This window comes from Podarcis pityusensis, assembly GCF_964106645.2.
Source record: "Podarcis pityusensis genome assembly, chromosome: 11".
NCBI classification, from domain to species: Eukaryota; Metazoa; Chordata; class Lepidosauria; order Squamata; family Lacertidae; genus Podarcis; species Podarcis pityusensis.
In genome coordinates, this window is record NC_138036.1 from 46,941,170 (window position 1) to 46,964,754 (window position 23,585).

The following is a 23,585-nucleotide window of genomic DNA, read 5'->3' on the forward strand; positions in this document are numbered from 1 at the left end:
GCGACCAAACGTCGGCTCCCTTGGCCAGTAAAGCTAGATGAGCGCTGCAACCCCAGAGTCATTCGTGACTGGACTTAACTGTCAGGGGTCCTTTAATCCCCACTGAATTCAATAGAACTTATTTGCAAGTACACATAGGGTTGAATCCAATGCTGCTGTTTTGCTATTCTGCTCACACAGCAGACTTCTACTTTTGTAGTGGAACTGACTTTTCCTCTCCTCCCCCCTGCAGCCCTCAGACCCACACCTTCTGGATCAGATTTTGAGGGTGCTAGGGAAGAAGCAGTCCCATTGTGTGAGTGAACTTCTGCACATGCAGCCCATGAATACAATCCCTGTTTAGGATTCACTGTTAATCTATAGTATTTAGCTGTTCTTAACCAGAATAAATACGGTGCTCTCATTTTGCAAGTGATATAACACGGAATGCTACTCTCCTGGAATATCAAATTGTTGTATCATTACAGCAAGAAAATTTAGTGCAAAATTCACTTTTTTAAAAAAAGTGTCCCGCAATAGAGGGCAAAACGTTTTGTATCTTTTTCCCTCCCTTCATTTAGATTTTCTCGGTCCTTTTCAAGCTACGATTTGTTTACTAGAGGCATTACAATTTAGTGAGACAAATTAGGCTAAACTTTTTATCTCTGGTGGTTTGCACATGCACTGATTGAACTAGTATTTCTTCTAAAGATTGCCTAGGAAGATAAATGAACAGGAGGAGCAATTAGAGTAAGGAAAAACTAAAGATTGGCTGACATGATTTAAGTTTACTGCAAAGGCAGTTTGTCATTTTGTCTCTATAATCTCTATCAGAATTGACTAAAACCGTAAACATAAATCATTATACTAATTTATTTCTCCACACTATGGACTGGGAGACAAAGATTTCATTTTTTTCCCCTTCCCTAAAGGCATTGGAGATTAAAGCATTCACTTTGAATTTTTTTTTAATACATAAAAACACAAAACGCAATGAGCCATTGATTGGTATTTCAGCTCCCTCAGATAAGACTTTTGCTAGTAAGCCTACAAATATTCCCCATTCTCTTTCTCATTTAGATGTTGTATACAAAAGATAGAATGCATAAATTTCATTCATTTTTTAAAAAAGAAATGAAAGTGTGTGGTGCTATCACAATAACTAAATTAAGATCCCATAGGTTAGTTCTTCATGCAGAACCATTTAGCAAAGAATCCCTCATAAGGAAAACCTCTGGGACTGGGGAGATGTTATGCTGAAAAACCCAGTGGAATGCGTAAGAACATTTCGAGCATAAGTATCCAAATAGACCCTCGGAAGCATTGGTGTTTTGTGCACAAGCTATAGGAACTGGACAACATTAGTAAAAAAAGCATCTGCAGAATCTGCAGTTGGGAAATGATTACAAAAAAACCAAAACTCTCTTTTGCAATTAAAACATTCCTGGCATTTACTCCCTCCTGATCTGTGTTCAATGCATACAGTAGTTCAGCTCCATTATAGGTGATCATTCTTATATTTACTGAGGTATGTTGGGGGATGAAATAAATGCTGCAATTTGTGATTTTCCATGAAGCTTAGCAGAGCATTCAGTGAAGGGCAAATTAAAATGTGTGATTCATTTCCAGGGCTTCCTCTTAGGTAAGTGGGTATAGGAATACAGTACAACACTGCAATCCAACCTACCCCCCCCACCCCACTTTGTGCAAGCCTGGAGGGGAGCTTGGGTTGGATGGAGATATGTCACTGACAACTTTTGCCTATGGAGTGAATCTGGTGGCACTTTGCTAGCATGGAGCTCCCTATTCTGCCCATGAAACCTCCAGGTGGAAGACATTCTGGGGGACACGGAAGTCCTCAGTTAGCTCAGAATTTGCTGCATTAGAAGCCAACCCCGCTGCCTTCACATGATGGGATAGGGCCGAATCTGGGCCTGACGACCACTGTGGTAGCCTTAGGCTGGGACAGCATGTTGTTGTCCCCATCTTCTGCCCCAGCTAACATAAATGGCAGGACTGCAGATACCATACCCCTCCAATATTTGTGTGGGCAGGCGGAGTCCCCCCCAACCCCAGACGACCCCTGAGTGGCATAATGACTTAAGACAACGTGCTATGGGATTAAAATTGGTCACTTCCCTGGTCAGCGCTGCCTTCAGTTGTCTTCTAAAGGTTGTATAGTTGCTTATACCCTTGGCTCGGGGGTTGCATAACTCCCTACCCTACAATGTTTCTCCACTGAAAATAGGGACGTTCTACCATACCCTCCAACATTTCTCTGATGAAAATAGGGACACCCTAAGGAAAAGTGGGACATTCCGGGATCAAATCAGAAACTGGGACGGCTTCTGTAAATACAGGACTGTCCCTGGAAAACAGGGACACTTGGAAGGTCTGAGATACAGCAATGGTCCCACCACTCCACAAAGACCTAGCTAGGATTTGAACTACACGCTACACAAAGTAACAAATGCAGCGGGACTTTTTTACCCTTGGGAAGAGTAACAATTCAAAGATTCCCTGTTTTAGTATAGGAAGAAACTTATAGCCCTCCGGTTCCATGATCATAGATTTAGAAGGTTCTTATGGACCAGAAAACCATCCAGCCTGACCCCTTCTCTAAATATTACCTTTCACTTAGTAGCATCCTCTCTTGACTAACTTACTGATCACAGTCGACACAAACAAGGCTGGACTGAGAAGAAGGAGCGCTACTCAATTTACTTTGGCTGAATTTGCACATAATGCCAACCTGTGGTTTTATTAACTTGTGGATAATTAAACTACAGTTTAGCAAACCGGAAACATGCATCTGGCCTGTACTTTCGCCATTGTCTCCTCCATTCACATGCCAGCTTCTGTGCACCAATCCTGGTAAACTTATACTGCAGTTTCCTGTTGTATATGAAAACATGGAACTGTGGTTTAATGGTGGTTCACTTACCAGAACTTTAAGATATAGTCTGAATGTGATTTAAGATTCTGGTCAATAAACTGATTAAACAAGCCAGCTATGGGTTTGCTAGCCAGTAATACTATATCTGAACTACCTAATAATTATGAGTTAGCCTTTCTCCATATTTACAAATATTCTTTTATAGACAGTTTTACAGGTATATGGCCTGTTTAGCCAACAGCATTCCATGCTTTACATTGTATTGAGAGTTTAGAGCTACTATTTTTGAGGCAGAATCTCTCTGCAAATGCTTAAATCCCAAATAAACAGTAAATCTCTCAGCTCTGGGAGCCTTATACCCATTTGTTGTATCTACAGTCTGTGTCTAAGCATTTGAATCAATTTACTCTTTGATTGGACTTTGCCAGCAGCACTGAAGGATCATTGCCGGTGGATTGTGATTTTTACCAATTAGGACACTGCCATAAGTTTGATTTTCCCCTCTTCATATTTCCATCATATTGACATACTGTGTTTTGACTGTCCTGTGACATTTTTATGCTGTTATATTTTGTATTGGTGTGCTACATAGAATAAAAGGTATTGGATTTAATGGTCCTGTTACATAGTCATTTTTCTGGTTTTCCAGTTGAGGTGATTCTTTAATGTCACAGCTATTTGTCTATCTCATAACATTGTTGAACAAGTAAAAAAAAATGGTTCTGCTTTAGGACCAGTCTATACTTAAGACAAAATGAAGTTTATCTGGATCTCAGACATTTCCTGGGATTAAGCAACTGGTTGAAAGGAAGAAATTACACTCCCAGATTAAAGAAGCAAGCAAGGAACTGAGATCAGGTGCAAGTTACTTGCTGCCCTCCAGCCAAATTCCCAACTCTGACACCTTATTTCTCCACATTGCTATTGTTTTTTAAAATTTGTTTTTAATGAAGATTTTCTTGTGTTATGAAATGAACAAATAAACAAAGATCTCCAATTTCTTTTTTAAAAATATTTTTCTTTTCCAAGATTTTTTTTTTTAATTTTACATTCAATTATACACCAAATACATCTTGTTTGACTTCCTCCCCCTCGCCCTGGCTTCCGAATTCAATCATTCATCATCTTGCATATCATTATTTTTCCTCTGTAATTTTCAAATCTTAATTATAAATACATTGCCTGTATTTAACACATCATAAATGTTACAACAACCCTGCTAATGAAGGATCTCCGCTTTCAGTTCATAGAGTCTTTTTCAGAGTTTGTGAAATGCCCCGGACATCTTGCAGTTGGAGGGAAAGAAATGGGAAAGAAAGAGAGGCAGGTGGGGGTATTGCATAGTGTTAGTGTGGGGATTTGTGCCAGCATCATGTGGGTGGAGGGACGCAGGTGGTGCTGTGGGTTAAACCACAGAGCCTAGGACTTGCCAATCAGAAGGTCGGAGGTTCGAATCCCCGTGAAGAGGTGAGCTCTCGTTGCTCGGTCCCACCTCCTGCCAACCTAGCAGTTCGAAAGCATGTCAAAGTGCAAGTAGATAAATAGATACTGCTCTGGCCGGAAGGTAAACCAGTGCGCTGCTCTGGTTTGCCAGAAGCGGCTTAGTCATGGTGGCCACATGACCCGGAAGCTGTACGCCAGCTCCCTTGGCCAATAAAGCAAGATGAGCGCTGCAACCCCAGAGTCGGCTACGACTGGACCTAATGGTCAGGGGTCCCTTTACCTTTACCATGTGGGTGGGTTCTTTATATATTTATCTTTATTAGCATTGCAAGGGATTAAAGGTTCCAGAGTTTGGTTGGTTGTGCTTAGTTGGTTGCAGTGCGTGTGTGTGCCAAAGTTCAATCCTTTTGGATATCAAGCTGGAACGTGTGCAAAGGAGGGCAACCAAGACGATCAGGGGTCTAGAAACCGAGCCTTATAAGGATTGGTTGAGGGAGCTGGGTATGTTTAGCCTAGAAAAGAGGAGACTGAGAGGAGATATGGTAGCTGTCTTCAAATATCTCAAAGGCTGTTACATGGAAGGTGATTGATAGATGAATCCAGGTTGGTCTTCCTCTTGCCATGATGTTCTCCCTGGGAGATACAGCTTCTTGTTGGTCTTTGCCCTCTGGTAAGAATGTCCTCCTGTTAAACATAGAAAGTTTCTCATTGCTTCTAACTGATCTGAAGCAATTGATTTTGAAGCACACGTGTTGTGATTCTAGTAGAGCGAGCTAGTTTTCTCCTGCTCTGGAGGACAGGACTTCGAACCAATGGCTTCATGTTACAAAGAAGGAGATTCCGACTAAACATCAAGAAGAACCTTCTAACAGTAAGAGCTGTTCGACAGAGGAACGGTCTCTCTCGGGAGGTTGTGGGCTCTCCTTCCTTGGAGGTTTTTAAGCAGAGGTTGGATGGCCATCTGTCATGGATGCTTGAGCTGAGATTCCTGCTTTGCAGGAGGTTGGACTAGATTGCCCTTGAGGTCCCTTCCAGCCCTATGATTCTATTATTCTATGACACGCATCTCTTGCTCCATAGCACCTGAATCTGGAGTGACTGTACAATCTACGGTCAAGGCTACATTGACATATCAAAGCCCTGCACAACTTGGGCCTGCCAGAGTCCATATATTCCAGCCCAATTGCTGTAATCCCATGTTACAGAGGCCTGAGCAGCCCCCACTAAAAGTTGGGCATTTATTGTTGCTGGTCACATGACGTTGAGCATTCTTCCAGCAGAGCAGAGAGGTATCCTCGCTGCTAATTTTCAGACATCTGTTATAGACTTTTTTATTCCAACAGACCTATTCAGCTACTTAAACATTTTTAGATGCGCCAGTCATTTTTATGATTATTCTGTATTGCTTTAATGATGTTTTATGCTTTCTGTGTTTGTGGAGCATGTGGTATACCACCCTGGCATTTGGTAGGAAGAGCAGTCTATAAATCTTTATAAAAAATAAATAGAGGAAGCCCTGTAATATGCATTTGTATTAGCCCATCCCATTTGGAGTGCATTCTGTCGGGGAAAATGAATGACCACTTGTGCCTTTTCCTAAATAATAAAAGACCATCATTTATTCCATGGCTTGTGCTATTTCCTAAATCAGAGAAGACAGTCATTATCCTCATGCAAATTAAATTCCTCTGTTTTATATTGCTGGAGTGTTTTTCTGGTGTGTTTGCTTACACATTCCACTCATGTATTCTGCTTTATTTCACCTTGTTCTGTTGTGATGTTTTTAACTTGACATGTGTTCCCTCCCCCCCCCCCCCGGCTTTCGCTTTATGTTAAATGCATGCCTCCATAGTCTTTATTTCTTTCTCTTTTTTTCATTTACTCGCTAATGCCTACTGCAGAAATATTTTGTACCTGCAGTTCCTCACTTGAATTGGAAGAACAATTAATAGAAGAATGTGGGAATGAGAAAGCACTGATGCCCATAAGTGCTAATGACTTCTCCGAGTATTTGAAATAGTCCTAAGGTCAAGATAAGCATTAGCAGAGTAATGGACTGAGATTAGCTCCATTTCTGGCTCAGTCCCAGTGCAGAAATTGCTGTGTTAGACTTAAAGGACTCCAGTGTTTGTTCTATAGAGGGCTAAAGAAGGGCAATCTATGTTGAAGGGGGGGGGGATCCCTGTTCATTTATAGGATCAAAGTAGGTGGAGAAAGGGTTGGAAGAGAGCCAAGAGTTCTGGTTTTCTCTGTGAGCAGAAAAGTACACTGAAATTCAGAGGAAGGAAATGAGCTTCGCTTTTGAATAAGCAAGCTTGTTTCAGGGCTCTAGGGGGCAGTAGCCCACAACAGGACAAAGGGCCCAAAAGGTTTTATGAAAAATGATCTACTGCTTCTTTCCACTGGTATTTTAAGATGCATGTGCACACATTAAGAGGGACTTTGGAATCCCAGCACATCAATGTGGCAGATGGGTAAGAAGTGTGTTCTTCAAATAATTTAAATAGAGTGTGGGTTTGTACAAAGAGGATCAGATGTAGGCCAAAGTGAAATCACGAATGCAGCTGTATTGGTTTAGTTATTGAAGGTAATTATTAATTGTTAAAGTTATTTTCCAATTGAAAGGAGAGGGAATGCAGTCAAGAATTAAAGGTCTTAAAGCCCAGGAAAGTAGGGGAAGGATTGAAGGGGGGGCGGAATCAAAGGCAGATCAAGTAAATAAAATGTTTTAAGAACAAGGAAGAATAGAGAGAACAGAAAAACAGGTGAAGAAAAAAAGGAAGGGGGGAGAAATTTGATGCAGGTCACTTTTTAATGGAACCCTACTTAATTTGCAATGTCTGAGAAACCATCAGCCAAGACACAGGTTTCTTGTGAAATTCACACTTCTCTGAATTTTGCAATGCAGTTCCTTCCAATCAATAAATCTATACAAAAATGTTTATATTAGGTGAAAGTGTGCATGAAAATTTATTGGTTAGTGAAAATAACTTACAAAAATGTATTGGGTAATATTGTTTCATTGTTTGCATATATATATATATATATATATATATATATATATATACATACACACACACACACACACACACACACACACACATATATACCGGGGGGGGGTGTATGTATGTATATGTATATATTCTGACAAATTTTCAGGGATTCTTTTTACAAAATTGTAAACTGATTCAGAAATGTGGTGAACTGAATCTTTTTTTGGGAGGGGGAGGGGGAATAGAAACTGAAAGTAGCCAAAATCGAAAGATCTGGCCATCTCTCATAATGGTTGAACTATGTGAGATGGTGAAATTGTACTTCACTGAACTTTTTGACATTGCATCCAGTTATGCATATCACTTGTACTGCCAAACCATGAAGTGTAAACAGAGTTCTTGTAAACTCTTGTTATCATATTGTTGATCAGATGAGTCTTTTCATCAATGTGATAAGAGTTGTAAATATTGCACTATGTGAACCACCCTGAGCTCCATGGGTAAAGGGAGGTATACAAATTCACATGATGATGATGATGATGATGATGATGATGATGATGAAATTAATATTCACCTGTAGACTTTCCCTCCTGTCCCACCAACCGCCACCACTTGGAATTCAGTAGTTATTTATTCAATCCCCAGCATATCCAGGTAGGGCTGGAGCAAAACACTCCTACCTGCAACCCTGGAGATCCATTGTCCATCAGTATAGACAGTGGTGAGCAAGATGAGCCAATGATCTGACTCCACATAAGGAATCTTCCTATGACTGGTGTTTTATTTGGCCTCAACAAAGAGGAGAAAAGCACACATCAGAAAACACTCTGGCTGCCACATTGTGCAACAGTTTGCTGCTCAAGGGCAGCCACACAGAGAGTGCACCGCAGTAGACTATATGATAAGGCATGGCTCATAGTGGTCAGATCTGCCTTCTCCAGGAAGTGGTGTGGCAGGTAGAATAGTCCAAGCTGGGCAAAAGCATTCCTGGCCACACTTGGCCCTCCAGGACCAATGCTGGGTCCAAAAGCAGTGCCAGGCTATTAGTCTGGTTCCTCTCCAGAACAGGCTATACTCTCAATCCGGTTTAGTTTGTCTGATGACCATCACACTGTTTGTCTTGTCTGAATCAAGCACCAGCTCATTAGGCTGTATCTGGTCTTTCATTCCACCCAGGCAAAAGTTCAGGACTTCCACAATTTTATTTAGCATATACAATGCATGGACTGATGGCACTGATAACAGAGTTTAGGCTAAATCTTGATGCAAATATCCACACGCAAGCACACAAACAAACACTGCTCCAGCCCAGTGCCATTAAAATCATGTGCTCCAAAGACAGCACAAGCCTGCAGTAATTCACATTTGTTTTTTATTTATCCGCTTTCTGCCTGAAGGCTTCTGTAGGACCCAATGATGTATAACTATGAGCTGCATGAGTATATTTTATTCAGATCCATCGTTCAACAAGAGGAGAAAAGGCGTGACAGACCAAAAAAATGTAGCGCTGTTAACAAGAGCTTCTTCTAACTTTCAAAACACGCCATGGCAGGCATCCCTTCACTTTCTGGGCAAATAGCACATGGTACCGTGAGACATTAGGTTTTTAAAAGTGAAGTTAAACTGATAAATTAGACCTCATTTATTGAACAGCAGTTACAGCCAATTGCCCAGGGAGTCGTTTGACACCTCTGAAGACCCTGCTAACTTAATTGGTGATAGTTTGGGGGCTGAAGGAAGCATTTAAGCCCATAGCAGCAGGACACCGTGCAGCATGAAAATGGAGAAGACAAGCATTCGCGCTGACAAGGGGAGTCATATATAGATTTTTGTGTCCATTGTTTTCGCTTATTTGTGTGTGTGCTTTACTCAGTCAATCAAATATAATTGACACCACTGGGTTCTGTTGTTTTGTGGATGACAGGAGCTAATGCAAGGCGAAAAAGCTGGAACTAAACTTCCCCCTGAAAGGCTGCGGAAAGGTTTTTCCGCCGGGCCTGTGACATTTTTTGCTCAATTGTATTAATTGATGTAGTGACAAGGCAGTTGGAAAGATGATGGATACTGATCACTACACCCTTTTTTTAATATAAAAAATATAAGGCTGGGGGATGATAGCTCAGGATTAACATAAACTCTGGTTATGTGCAAGTACGGGAAATGTATTCAGGGAGAACTGAGGCCAAGGAAGAATGAAGACATACTTTTGAAACACATATCTAAGGAAGTAAGGCCCACAGAGTTGCATAGAGCTTTTACTCCCCTGTAAGTGACCGCCGGATTGCAATGTAAAACAGCACTCCCAAACACACGGGAGTCCCGCTGAATTCAAAGGTTGGAATCAGAGCTTGCTCATGCTCAGAGGAGCATCCCTTGTCAGGGACTGCGCTGAGGAGGGCTGCACTGAGGAAGAATGGTGGGAGCCACCCCCACCCCCACCCCCACCCCCACCCCCTGATCCTGAATCTTCCCAGGAGCGGGAGGACAGTATAGATTTGGAACAGTGGTTTGCAGAGGGGCATAGTTCAGAAGGCAGAAGCTGGGAAATACTGGGTGGGGAACAGCTGTGCAAGCCTTTGGGAGGCAGAGACGCAAGAGGGCATCGAAAGAGGGAGGGAAGGAAAGAGGGACAGAGGGCAATGTTGCCCATGGCACCCCTAACCATCATTCAAGGTGCCCCAGGGTGCTACAGCACACTGGTTGAAAGCCACTGCTCTACAGGATCCAGCCTATGAATACTAGCTCATGAATAAACAGGTTTAAGACTGTACTACACACTACTGAAGGTAGACTCTAGAAAATGTATTAGTGGTGATCTTGACCTCTGATCTTCCTCTTTCAACTCTTCCACTAACATTATCCACCCATTGCTTCCCTGGCATATTTCAATGAACGCTTAGTTGGTGGCTGATTATATCCAATGAGATATCTCTGCCTCATTTATAGAAGACTGAAGGACCATAAAACTTGGAGGGCCTTCTATTGGGGCACTGGATGAGGGTGAGCAAATGAGGAAGGGGTATAGAGAGTGCAAGCACAACTCTGGTCAGGAAGAAGAAGAGCTTATGGTAGTCCCAAGTGTCCTAATATGAAGGATGGACTGAATTAAGTGAGGTCTTGCTACTTTGGGGGCTATCCTGTGAATCAGCCTTCAGGTGAATCAGGCAATTTTGGTCACTCACAGACTTCTACTGCATTGATGATGTCAAGCAAAAAAGATAGTAAAAGACATTCCTTGGACTTGTTCAAAGGAAGGAAGGAAGGAAATTGGTGTCCTGTGATAAAAGACTTCCCAGAACAATCGTGCAATGCAAGGATGAAGAAGCTTGGCCTTCCAGATGTTGCTGCATTTCCTGTTTTGTTTTCATTTTGTGTGTTCACAAGAGCATTTCCAAATCGCTTTTTGGTCCTTAAAAAGGGCTCCAAAACGTTCTACAATGCTCAGAAACAGGTGGGAAGCCTGTCACCCTCTAGATGTTCCCAGACTGCCAGTCACATCATCCCTAATTGCTGCCAATGTTGACTTGGACTGATGGGAGCTGGAGTCCAAGAACATCTGGAAGGCCAGAGGGCTTCCATCCCTATTCTAATGTGTTAACTTAGCAAGAATAGCAGAGAAAAATATGGCACATATGTGCCCCACAGTTGTGGAACTCTGTGCCTCTGGGGACCCTGCAGGATTCATCCATTGTGATGTGTATGAGAACTTTGAAGATCAAACATTCCTTTTTAACCAGGCCTCTGGTTGATTTGATAGACATCCTATGCCCTTTTAAACTGTAGTGGGGGTATTGGGGGGTATTGGGTTGTTACTTTTATTTTGATTATATATTCTGTGGTTTTATATTTTGATTTTGTTCTGTGAGACCTCCGGGTATAGTGCGGTATATAAATTCAATAAATAATAACAATCTCTTTTCTGTAGCTTTTAGTGGGTAGTGAGTGCATAGTGAGGATTTTACGCTGTGGGTCCTTGGATTTGAAAAGCTGCCCTGCTCTTTTATTCATTAGATTAATTTACAGAATGTGTTGCTTTTTCTTATTTTATATATTGCAATGTTTGTAAAACAATGGATGCCTCTCTGTGAACAATATTTCTCAAAAAGCAGGGTATAAATTAATAAATACTAATAAATACCCATCAGATGTCAAAGCGATAAACAACTACCTGACATTCAGAAGACATCTGAAGGCAGCCCTGTTCAGGGAAGTTTTTAATATGTGACATTTTAGTGTATTTTTCATCTTTGTTGGAAGCCGCCCAGAGTGGCTGGGGAAACCCAGCCAGATGGGTGGGGTACAAATAAATTATTATTATTATTATTATTATTATTATTATTATTATTAATTTTAAAACATTAGTTAAGTTGTGCTCTTACATTTTTAATGGTCGTTTCCATGATATTGGCAAGTGATTAACTGCACATTCATGGCGATCCTTCATCTCACCTGACCTCAGCTACATTGAACCAAATTTTATGATCCCTTAACCAGTGAAACCACTAAAAATGAGGTAAAATAATATTACCATCCTTACGAACATTACAGGTTCTGATCCCTTGAAAATCGGAAGACCCCTCCCCTTTTCCTTATGTTTCATTTTCTAACTAAACACTAACTTCGTTTTAGAATGAACATTTGTTATGATTTCTTTTATATGGGTAATGGAGAATGTAATGTGGGGGAAAATGTGTTTTAATGGCTGGTTAGGTTTATATTAAGAATTAGATTGGTACATCTGATATCTTATGGAGCTTTTATTATATTAGTCAAGTTATCCCAGAGTGTATATTCAAAAGTAGTAACTTGAAAATATCCCACAAGGGTATTAATACAAATAATCTGGTGTCACACTCACCCCACACGTGGAATGTGTTATTTCATTTGTGATTGATTATCTACTATTAACACAATACTGTCTGCAGACTTAGCTCCACTGGAACCCTCTGAGAGTAATTCACAAACTTGATACTTGCCTAACAAAATCTTATTAGGTACGATGCTGGAGTCCTAATCATGAGTCATCTTATGCTATAATAAACGCAAAGCCTGTAAAACACTTTGTACTGTCTAAAGTATTATAAAAACAAGAACAACCTAGAAGTAGCTTACAATACCTTATACTGAATCCATCTTCATCGTCCAGTTACAGGCAAGAGACTTTCCCAGTAGCTGCACTCACCTTCTGTAACGCCCTCTCTCTGGATGTCAAAGAAATAAACAATTACAATATGACTTTCTTATAGACATGTGACGGGAGCCCTGTTTTGGCAAGCATTTGACGTTTTGTTGTTCTCCCTTATATTTTTTTGGAAGCTTCTCAGAGCTGCCCAGGTTGTAAACTTCCCTAACCACCCCACAGCTGGGCTGCTTCTTTTTGTCACTGTTGCAAAAATTCATCTGGTCGAGGGGGGTAGTGAAATATGCTTTGAGGGGCAGGCTGGTGGGCTAGCCTCCCCTAGCTTACTGCATTCAACACTTTAGAGCATTCTATGGGAGGAAATTGCTTTAATTTTTATCTTGCTTGCCTCCCTTCAACACATTCAAGGCAGATAACAAGGCTTCTGGCAATGATTGGTCCAGCTGCCCTAGAATTAAGCATGTGAAAATATTCATTGGAGGAGATAGCGTGTGAGTGCAGGGTTCTTTCATATCATCGGAGGAAAATGGCATCCCATTACATCTTAGCTGCCTCTACAAAGAACCCAAAGGACCTGTCTCACTTGGCAGGGACCCCAGACTTGGGGGAAGCACTTTGTTGGAAGCATCCATCTCTTGACAGGCCAGGTGAGGGTAACCAGTAGCAACCTGCAGGCAACGTTGGGCCCATCAAAAGTTAGCAAAGCTTTTTCTACCATTCCCTTTGCATGTGTCTGGTAGAAAAGCTTTGTTGGGAAGTTCCTACTGGTTTTATATTAGAGATCTTGAAGCTAGCACAACCTTCCTCAGTCCAGATATTTTAGACCAGGGATCAGCAACCTTTTTCAGCCGTGGGCCGGTCCACCGTCCCTCAGACCATGTGGTGGGCCAGACTATATTTTGGGGGAAAAATATGAACAAATTCCTATGCCCCACAAATAACCCAGAGATGCATTTTAAATAAAAGGACACATTCTACTCATGTAAAAACACGCTGATTCCTTGACCGTCCGCGGGTCGGATTTAGAAGGTGATTGGGCTACATCCGGCCCATGGGCCTTAGGTTGCCTACCCCTGTTTTAGACCACAGTTCCCTTCATTCCCCACCAGCATCACCAATGTTCAGTGACTATGGGAGTTGTAGCCCAAAATATCTCTAGGCTACCAGGCTGGGGAAGCTCAGCTAGCCTAAAGTCCTCTAATACAGGCATAGGTAAACTCGGCCCTCCAGACTGCAACTCCCATCATCCCTAGCTAACAGGACCAGTGGTCAGGGATGATGGGAACTGTAGTCTCAGAACATCTGGAGGGCTGAATTTGCCTATGCCTGCTCTAATATAACACCAGTAGGAACTGCCCCAACAAAGCCTTTCTACTAGACACATAGTTTTTTAAGGGTGCCGATCACATTACTACCTTAGAGGGCAGTGAAGTTGTTTCCTCTCCATTGTGTTTCACAGCTCTCCCTCCCAGCTGTTCACATCAGCACGGCTTCCATTATTTGTGTGTGTACACTCAGAGCCATTGACAGGGAGGAATGTCTTTGCCAAGGTGCACATGTTGGCTGAAGACAAACTAGGAATGGCTCCAAGACTCTGATTGTTGTGAAGCTGGTTTGAGAAACGAAGCATAATAAAGTACCGGGTGCATATGCATTTTGGATTATGTCGTGCAAATTTGGATTAGAGACCAGCCCTGGAAAAATGTGGCGAATGCACAATAAATGGGAATGTGAACACAGCTCAAGGAAGGGAAATGTATCTGTTTTCCTTCAAATACTCATATTTGTGCACATGATGACACCATTTCCTTCTACACACAGACGATCTTTGTATAGAAGAAATATCATAAGTGCCTTCATTCCCATACATCCCCATTGGTGAATGAAAAGGAGCACAACTTGCAGAACAATGCACCCTTTGAGGTCATTTAATGCACAGCTCAGCTGGCTTCATAAATATTACGGGCACGCCCGTGTTCACATGATCCCCTGCAACAGCTCTTGACACTTTGCCTTCTCAGATCAAGCTTGATTGTGATTACATGTTTGTGTGAGACTGACAGCACACTCCCAGGTTCTCTTGGGGCCAGTGGTTTTACTTTGCATAGTAATAGATGGATAAAACAAACTCTGAACACAGTCCGATGCTGTGGTTATCTAGACTTAGGAAGGGATATAGCCATACAATTGCTACTTTAACCACTCTATTGAACTGAAGTGGGTGTTTTGTGGCTAGGTTTTGGTCACTGTCCGAAGGGACTCAAATAAACAACCTTAGCCAAGGGACTGGGAGTGGGGGTGGGGGAAGCCCTGTAGATGAGAAGCTTGTCCAGGCCTCTAGTGGATTCGTTCTTACACCAGAGCATCATTTATGTCTATGTTCTTCCATCTACCTTGTTTGCAGTAAATAGCTGCCCATTATGTCAGGTCAGGCAAGCAACTGTGGCGTCACAGCTCAGCAACCGTGATCAGCTTGCAAAGCATGGAGGTGAGGGCCTCTGGGGAGCAGCCGTGTGTCAAGCTCTTGTCTGTCAAGGTTCTAAGCGACAGTTTATCTTGAGGGTTTAAAACATCCCTTGCAAACCTTTCCCTCCTCCCCTCTCCTTGTTGACAATCCACTTGAAACAAGACAGATGTTGGGCCAGTTTTCTTTACGGTTGCTCTAATTCCACAAGGTGCAATACACAAAATACAATTCTGCCCTTCTTTAAAGGTTGAAATCAAGTCGGAGACAACTCTCTCTCTCTCTCTCTCTCTCTCTCCCCACACCACCTCACCCCAAACTCTGATGTTGTCAATTTACTATCCTTATGTACAAGTCTTAAAGGAAAGCCTGACGGGGATGGTTTTTTTAGCGAAGTGATAATGAAATAAGGCTTGCCTCCAATTGTGGGCTGCTTTTGTACCGTCTGATAATTCACAACCCACTTTTGCACATCCGAGACTGATAGGAAGGGGCAGAATATATTGCACAGAGGGCTATGTCTTTTCTCTTAGAAATTTTACATCACCTTCCATTGACTCTCACTAAGCAATCTATGCCACAGTCCTTTTAAAAAAAAGAATCGTGATTGAACTAATGTCTTTCATGTACAGTCATATCTTGGTTGCCGAAGGCCTTTGAACTCGTACATTTAGGCTCCTGGACAATTGAAAACCGGAATTGAGTGTTCCAGTTTTCAAATGATTTTCAGAAGCTGAATCTCCGGCGCAGCTTCCACAGCTTCCGATTGACTGCAGGATGCTCCTGCAGCACTTAGGAAGCTGCAACTTGGTTTCCGAACAGTTCCGGAAGTCGAACGGACTCCCAGAATGCATTCTGTTCAAGAACCAAGGTACAACTGTATTTGCTATGGCACATCTGATGTCAGACGGTGAGAGGAGGCCCAACGGGGCCCGTCGCACCCTCTGAAAGGCCTGCCAGGGGCCCAATGGGGCCCTCCCAGCTGTGGAATATTGAGGGGGCCTGGTCCCCTCAGTGAAAAATTGGGGGGGCTTGGCCTCCACAGCCCTGCATAGGCGGTGCACCTGTTGGTCATTGTAAGATTACTTTCAGTTACAGTTGTACCTTGGTTAACAAACACCTCGGGTTACAAACACCTCGGGTTACAGACTTTGGGTTAAGTAGTACCTCGGGTTAAGAACTTTACCTCAGGATGAGAACAGAAACCGTGCGGTGGCAGCGAGAGGCCCCATTAGCTAAAGTGGTACCTCAGGTTAAGAACAGAATGGACCTCTGGAACGAATTAAGTTCGTAACCAGAGGTGCAACTGTACTTCAAGTCTGGTGTTGCAGCAAGTGTGCAGAGACTTATTGAAGTTTAGGGCCTGGAACAAGTGGTAGGTGGGACCAAAGATAAAAGTGAGGGGAGCACTCCTCTCTCTTATTCCCCTCCCCTTTGCACACACTCACACACATCCACCCAGACACAGGCGCACCGTTTGCACACATCAATTCATCCTGCTATCCTGCAGTCCACAAATTTTAGAATTCACAGGTTTGCGGCACAAAGATGATTACCTTTGGTACTTTGCCGCCGCTGTCCTAGTTGTTACATGCTAGTCTGTGTACTTATTAGCCCTTCCTTTAGGATTCCAAGCCCTTATCCATTTTGGAGACAGAGTTATAACAAGGGAGCACTTCAGTCCATAAAAAACAGCAGTAAGAAAGAAAAAGGAAATTTATCACAATGAAATCCTTTCATTACCTTTCGAAGGTACCATAAAAGATGGATGCGGATATATGACAGAACCGGCTCATAGCCATTTAAAGAAATTTCCATCCAGTAATTAGGAAATGCCATTATATCTAAACTGATTGACTAAAAATAATAATATATATTTTTAAAAAATCATTCTTTGCTCTGGTAAAATGCGTTGACCTAATGGATATTCCTCAAAGGTAAGTCAAAGTGTTATGTGATGTTCTTTTATTGATTGTTGATTCTAGGTTTGCCTCTGGGAACAAGAACAGCAAAGAAATGTTCTGAAAGGAAAAAAAGAGTGACCTTTTCCGCTGAGGCATTTTAAACCTGTGTGATGCTCATGTAGCCAACCAAGAATATAATAAAGAGAAAAAAGATAGTGTAACTGTAAGTAAGCCAGGGAGAGATGGGTATTTGTGAAGTAATTTTTATAGGAAGAATGTAGAAATTGTATGCTACTTGGTAGCAATAATGAAGAAACAGTTTCCTCATGCAAAGCAATAGTCTTTCATTTTCAGTTAACTTTATGCACATTTTCAATTTTTTTACAGCCACACTGGTAGCAGGTGCATTAATCTGTGGAAAATGTCTTGTAATGGCAGGAACATAAAAACATTATCCACTCTTTAATGATGGTGGTGGTGATAAGACTTATCCCCAACTCCCCTTTGTTTTATTTAGAAGTATAAATTTCAATCAAAAATTATTATGGCTTTCTCACTAATGTGCTTTGCACAAAACTCTATCTTCTCATTCCCTGAAACAAAGAGATATTTATACCCTACTTTTCTTCTGTCATGCCCAAGGCACTGTACGTGTGGTGCCCAAATTGTCTAATTGACTTCTAGTCTACAAGTATTTTTATAATGTGCAGGGAATATGTTCTGTTCTATTTTCCAACAGGTTTCTAAATTATCTTTTATATCATTTCAAATATATTTATTGCCCTGAAATTGGAAATGTTGAATAAAACACATTTTTACACCTTAAAAAGGCACCTTGGTTAATAAAAGGAGAAAGGGGAAAGAAAAGGTATCAATTTTATGCAATAATAGTAATTATTCCATAATTTTAGGAAGTGTACAAATGAAACATGTGGACCTAGCTCACCTAGCTGCTTCTTGTAAATTTATTTGCTCCTTTCCCTAAGCCATCACATATTGAGCAGGCAGGATTTATTTGTAACTTTAAAGAGACTCAAACAATGCATCTTTAATATGGTATATTAAAACCACCCTTATATTCTATAGAGAATGCCCTTATATTGCAAAGAGAATGCAGTGCACGCAGCTGACATTTTCTTAAATGTTGCAGCCTTACATAGACATTAATAATTATTATTCTTATTTAAATTTTAATAATAATAATCGTATGTAACATGGCAAAATTTAAGAACATTTCAATTACGTGCACTGCATTCTCTTTGGAATGGACCTGCAATTAAATCCTAGGACTTGACATAACCGCAAGAGCGTAAGCAGATGCAACCAAGACAAAGGCGCAAATAAATGACCAAAGCAAGTTCTTGCTCATCTTTTAATTGTGGCCTCTAGCTTGTTCAGCACTAAGGCCAGGGTTGAGAAAACCATGGTCTTTCCAGAGGTTGTTGGCCTACAACTGCCAAGATCACTGACCTTGCTTGCCGGAGCTGAAATCCAACAATATATTTATGGCCATACCTTTCTTAGGCTAACAGGGCTGTCATATTATATTGCTGTAGCAGCTGCTGCCCTTCCCTTTTATTTCAGTGATAGTTGTGCCCTCCAGCTTGAAAAGCCTGTTGTTTAAACTAGATGTACAATATGTTTTTGATTCTCTAAGAACGACCCTACTGTTATAACAGGTAGAGCTCAGCTCTATAACAAAAACAGCGGGACTGGTAAGGACAATGAAACATGCACTCTACCTCTTGAAAGATAAGCACAGTTTAGTGCTGCTTATGGCTTAAAAAAAGAAAGGAAAGGAAAGAGCCATGTAACTAATGTTTGTGTCCATCTCCTGCCTGATAACATCTCTGCTATGTGGGCTTCTGATTGAACAAGATCAGAGCATTTTTCAGAGTCACATTTTACTTTGCCTTACAACAAAATGCTGATAAAATCGAGTCTGGTTAGATTACAAGAGATCACAATTTTTTAAAGTCGAGGTACATATTAATACAATAAATCTAGTACCTGCAATATCAAATAACAGGCTGGATAAAATCTTATTCCCTTTTTATTTGGTTGCAAAAATTGCAGGACAATTTTCAGAAGTTTGTTCATCTCTATTGTTGTAGATACAGCTACTGAACGTGTGTGGAATAAAATTAACAGAAAAGAAATGTTCCTTTCTAGAAACATTTCTGTCGTGATGGAGGGTCTTAAATGCAATATGAGTCACTTTGACTTACGATGAACCTGAAATTGTCCTGAAATTTTCAGGTAGCTCAAGTGGATATATACATTTAGGAACAAATGATATCTTTGGGGCACAAAAAATATCTTTGGCTCATAGCTAAAATTAAGTGCTTACACATGGATAACTTGGGGGGGGGGAATCACTTTTTGTGTACAGGTACAGATCTAATATATATTTGATGGTGATCTGTTTGTACCACATCACTTTCAAAGCAATGTGCTTTTAGATGAAAATCAAAGTGCCTTTTCTATTGAAAGTGATATACTCATCGCATATAACTTGGGCCAGTTCTGGGGTGGACAGAGAACATGCACCTAGAAGACTAAATCCTCCACCTGCCCTGAGTTGACAATCAACTTTTTATTTTGTTCTGTGTATATTGCAATGTTCTTTTGTTGCTATGGCTGATGGCTGACGCAAATAAAGATTCATTCATTCATTTCCTGCTCCAACTGAAAATATTGTCTGCTGTCACCATCTTGTCTAGCAGGCCTGTGAAACATGCAAGCAAGTGGTTCTAAGAGGAAGCCAAGCCCAGGAACTCAGGGTAATTTTACATAGGCACATCAGAAGGTACTTTATACAATTTCATCCTCTTTGTTGTTGTTGTTTAGTCGTTTAGTCGTGTCCGACTCTTTGTGACCCCATGGACCAGAGCACGCCAGGCATCCTCTTTAACATGCTTAATATATTCTGCTATCTTCTTACACTTCAAATCCCCTCTGTGGTCTTAACATATGGGAAATAACTTATAAAATAGTCTAGAAAGGGTTTCCAGGCTTCTTTAAAGAATTCTAGATTTGTGCCTTTTATCAGCGCCGTCAGTTTTGCCACCTCTGCAAATAAGTTCTACTGTGAAGAGTACATAGCATAACTTGTACTAAAAAGATGTGGTTATCAGCTGGTTCATATGCTGCAAAATCCTTAGTGGAGCAGCCCTGTGGACGTACAAAGGAAACGACATATGAACTGGCATTGCATCAGAGGTGGTGATAGCCACTTTCTTAATTTAGGTATTACCCACCACACAGTGGTGGCTGGTGCCCATTGAAACTGGCAGAGTGGAAGGCAGATACAGCAACGGGAATTGGAGACAGAGCCAACGATGGGCAGAGCCAACTAATTTCAGTTTTGTCCCCATCCTCCTCCCTGCTGAGTTCTGCAACAGTGAGACTAAGGAGGAGGAAACTGACACCCAGGTGCAGCCCCTTTGATGTTGTTCTTTAGTTGTTTGGTCATGTCCGACTCTTCGTGACCCCACGGACCAGAGCACGCCAGGCACTCCTGTCTTCCACTGCCTCCCGCAGTTTGGTCAAACTCATGCTGGTAGCTTCAAGAACACTGTCCAACCATCTCGTCCTCCGTCGTCCCCTTCTCCTTGTGCCCTCCATCTTTCCCAACATCAGGGTCTTTTCCAGGGAGTCTTCTCTTCTCATGAGGTGGCCAAAGTATTGGAGCCTCAGCTTCACGATCTGTCCTTCCAGTGAGCACTCAAGGCTGATTTCCTTCAGAATGGATAGGTCTGATCTTCTTGCAGTCCATGGGACTCTCAAGAGTCTCCTCGAGCACCATAATTCAAAAGCATCAATTCTTCGGCCATCAGCCTTCTTTATGGTCCAGCTCTCACTTCCATACATCACTACTGGGAAAACCATAGCTTTAACTATACGGACCTTTGTTGGCAAGGTGATGTCTCTGCTTTTTAAGATGCTGTCTAGGTTTCTCCCAAGAAACAGACGCCATGACAAGGCAGTGATCCATGAAGGAGGTGTACCCCCCTAGGGTGGTTGTAATAGGCAAGAAGGGCAAGCTGACTCAGAGCAGAAAAAGTTTGGTGGGGCAGTGCACCATCTGTCCTAATAGATCCACTATTAACTCCACTGCCACCCAAAATGCATCAAGCTGGTGTAGTACAGGCCCCTTTGATAGGAAACACGCTGGCATTAGATACAGAAGACCCAATGCTCATCCTGCTGTGCCCCCAGAATGCCTCTTTTTCTGACTTTACAGTCGCCAACATTGGCAGGATTCTGGTCAGTTGTAGCCTGACAGAAGCTCACACCTTGGGTGGTGGTGTAATGATCTCAGGCAGGCAAGCAAGCCTCAGTAAGAATTAATGACTCTCTAGCAGTTTTATGGTATGTTTATTTACAGATTACATCCAGCACACAGTTTCCAGCCTGCCGCTCTTGAAAACGAGTTGGTCAGTCTAAGTCTCCATCCCAGTCACAGCAGGAAGGACACCAAAGCCCCGCCTTTCCCCTCTTGCCCTTCTGTTGCATTCTGGCCTTTTTAGCACTCCGAGAATGGGGGCTAGGAGGGTGGAAATTATCCCCATTCTCAAAGGAAGAACTCTCTGGTGGTTGCCTAGCAACCCTCTCACTGTTGCCTATCTCTCCCCCTTCTTGTAAGCTGTCTGTTCTAGCTAAGTCAGGGAACTCTTTGTGAAGGAGGGTCAAGCCCAATTCCTCCTGCTCTGTCTGCGATCTTTCGTCTCCAGAGCCAGACTCTGTCTCTCTCTGTCTATCTTCTGAGTCCGACTCTTCCCCTGTGGTCGATTCAGCCACATCCCTGACAGGTGGAGCCCTCTCTGTTGGTGGATAGAAACTTCTGCCAAATCCTAACCTCCAGCAGAGGCATGGGTCAGGGGTTAGAATTGTTCTGTCCAATGGTTTTAAAACAAGATTGGACAAATTCATGGCTATATGAAATCTCCACTGAATACCAGCCACTGAAGAGCAATGGCAAGATGGCCTCCTTGTGGACTTGTCTGAGGCACCACTGTTGGATGCTGGACTTGGTAGAACGTTGACCTTATCCAGCAAGACTCTCCTTATGTTCACATGACTGTGATGCCAACATCACAGCTGCCCCTCTCATGCAGAGCACCACCAAGACGCCAAGAAGCAGCGCCTGTCACCAGCTCATATGCTTGCACCATTATCTTCATGGCTGCATCCAGGAGACCGATATTTTTAACCATATGAGCCAGCCCTGTGTGCAGCCCGTTTGCAATATAAGAATCTCTTCAGGACTCTGTGAAATTTACGAGATAGGTAGGAATGAATGCAGTGAATGATGCAAATAGTTGTGTATCTCTAAAGATCACATGAGCGGAAAATCCCATTCGCACATATTTTGCAAATAACTACTGAAGAAATAACTCCTGCCCCATAACATATAATGAGAAGTAACTATTGTATATATTGTAGTTTGCGACTGTTCTCGAGGTACGCTTAATGCAAACCAAGCTGTGTTCATTTACTTTGCAAATGTTCCTGTTGAGGTTCATATTTTAAAATTACATTTTATTACAGATATTAACAATGATGCCACAAAGAATAAACATTCTGCTATTGCATCCTGATTGCCAAGAGAAAGAAAGTACAGTAGAACAATTTCATTCCTCCTGAGCCGGTGTATACTGATTGATTCAAATAAAGGGGCCTTTGGGGAAAACAAGAACATTCTCATCTAATTACACAGTTTTGCATATTTTGTTAATTTGTGAAATTCAGGATACACCCTACTGGCTTATAGATATTGTTTTGACAAACCAAAGATTATGCTGATGAGCAAACTGTTGCAGAAGACAAAGTAAACATACCTATTAAAAACGTCTGGTGTTACAAATATAAAGATATGTTATCTGGAAATTGTAGAGCTAAACGATTCAAAATTTACTAATAACCTAGATTCCAGTGTAATAGCATTGCACTTGTCAAGTCCGGATGTTAAAGTATTTCTGTTCTCGAGTAGCTTAAATCCCATCCATGCCTATATTTCTGTACTTCATTTGTATGTAAAATTCAGTGGGATTTGATATGCAAAGCCCAGTTCCCTTTCTTGCCTCAACTGCTGCCTATTATTGGTACAGAACAAAGTCAATTGAAAGTTAAATAGCTACATAAGGAATCCATGACTCCCCTGAAGATGAAAGTGACAAGCACAGTGTAAATCTATTTCCTGTTCATAATAGCAATCATTCACTTCACTTCCTATAACATATACAAGTACAATTAATAACACAAAGCCCTTAGAAAATCAGGCTCAGAGTGGGGGAAATTCAGAACTAATGCAAACATTCTAATGGTCATTTCAAAACTTCCCATAGCCAACGAGAGTCGCTATCTGTTGTCATCAGAACATGGCAGTTGTTTATTAAGGCCTCATTCTGTGATCCTAGCTGGTATGCATGAAAATCTAGAATAGTTCCTGGATTTGGGCACGCAGGGAAATAACCAGCACCATTACTTTTCCTGGTGAGTCGTAAGATTAAATTTAACTTTATGTTTTAATATGTAAAGCAGTGCTGCTGGCAGGGGCTGATGGGAGTTGTAGTTCAAAACATCTAGAGGACACCGGGTGGGTGAGGGCTGATGTAAAGATGTAAAGATCACACCCTTGAATTTCTACTGAAAGCAACGGGACTTATTTTGTACCTCTTCATGTTAATCCTTCATTCATCCCACACATTACAGTGCATTCAGTGCATTTCCCTGTTACATTGCTAACAGCAAAAAGTCCATG

General features: G+C 41.7%; 2 long non-coding RNA genes across 6 annotated transcripts in view; one reads left to right on the forward strand and one right to left on the reverse strand.

The window, feature by feature from the left end:
- Positions 1 to 4,851: 4,851 nt before the first annotated feature.
- Positions 4,852 to 23,585, reverse strand: part of LOC308458388 — a 35,903-nt gene continuing 17,169 nt past the window's right edge. Inside the window, exons 4-5 of the long non-coding RNA XR_013977332.1 lie at positions 12,429 to 12,512; positions 4,852 to 5,002 (exon numbers count right to left, since the gene is read on the reverse strand). This is a non-coding gene — a long non-coding RNA (uncharacterized lncRNA). The remainder of the gene's footprint in view (positions 5,003 to 12,428; positions 12,513 to 23,585) is intronic.
- Positions 15,011 to 22,520, forward strand: LOC308458372. 5 transcript variants are annotated; one of them, XR_013977295.1, is made up of 4 exons: positions 15,011 to 15,126; positions 16,901 to 17,042; positions 19,546 to 19,628; positions 22,373 to 22,520. It is a non-coding gene; the product is annotated as an uncharacterized lncRNA (long non-coding RNA). The 5 variants fall into 5 exon arrangements; XR_013977296.1 differs by lacking the exon at positions 15,011 to 15,126 and adding an exon at positions 15,651 to 15,786; XR_013977297.1 differs by lacking the exon at positions 15,011 to 15,126 and adding an exon at positions 15,788 to 15,825.